Source organism: Mus pahari, chromosome 4 (genome assembly GCF_900095145.1).
Source record: "Mus pahari chromosome 4, PAHARI_EIJ_v1.1, whole genome shotgun sequence".
NCBI lineage: Eukaryota > Metazoa > Chordata > Mammalia > Rodentia > Muridae > Mus > Mus pahari.
This window is the reverse complement of record NC_034593.1, coordinates 3,720,140-3,721,329: the sequence shown is the minus strand read 5'-3', so window position 1 is coordinate 3,721,329 and position 1,190 is coordinate 3,720,140.

Genomic DNA, 1,190 nt, shown 5'->3' with positions numbered 1-1,190 from the left:
GAGGAGGAGGAGGAGGAGGAGGAGGAGGGGGGGGATTTATCAACTCTACAGATTTCGTAATGCAATCATGTCAACTGCAATGCTTTTAAAACCGTTCCAAATATTTCGAACACTATCAAGTCTACAAAAAGCAAGGCTATGAAGATTCAGAGTCACCACTGTTTTGTTAGCAAAATGATGGTATGGTCAACCATGCATTGGCGAACCACCGGGGCAGTGGAACTGTCCTGTTTTAGACTGGAGATACTGGAGGGCTCTCGGTGATGGATGATGCTCCTTGAAAACAAGAGTCTATCTTAAAGCAGTCGCAGCAGCAGCAAAAAGAAGCTCAAGGCACTTAAGGCATCAACAAATGTAGTTAAATATGAATGTATAACACATAACTTCAGTAAAGAGCATAGCAGGTATTTTTAAATAAAAGTATTTTTAAAGATAGAAATGCACTTAGTCCAAAGATACTGAACCTTAGTATTCAGTCACTTTTGTCACTTGTGTATAATAAAGCTTATATAACTGAATTTTCAATTTGAAAAGTATATTTTTAAAAAAATAATATATGCTAGACTTTTAATTAATGTATATATTTAATTTTGGAATTCTCTCTCTCTCTCTCTCTCTCTCTCTCTCTCTCTATATATATATATATATATATATATATATATATATATATAATATATAATTTTCATGTGCTACCAATTGCCTACTTTGGATAGTGCCTCCCTTTAAAATGAATGACCTGTATTAACACTGTCAGGTTCCCTTAATCTCGAGAGTGTTCATTGCTGCACTTCCATTTGACCCCATTTTCATTGAACACGTATCCTTTAACACACTCACACCAAGATTTAGCAGGAGACTAGGACCCTACAACTTTGTGAAGAGAGGAAACACTAATTTCTTGTTTTATAGTAGGGTCTTATTTGTACCTAAGGCAGGCTGGGATTGCAGTCACGAGCCAATATGCTTAATTAGAATCATTCTTTTTATGTTAAATTCATGTCTTTCACAAGATGACTACATATATCCTATGTATATGCCTGTTTAAATCCTTTTTTGAAAGGTCTGCTGTCTTCCTTCAGTTGTAATGGAAAGAAACACTATCTTGTAGAGGCCAAATTTCTGAAAGAGATGAAGGTTTGCTTGTACTGAATTCCCATTCCCCTTGCTTTTTCCAGCCACTTGAGCATCTA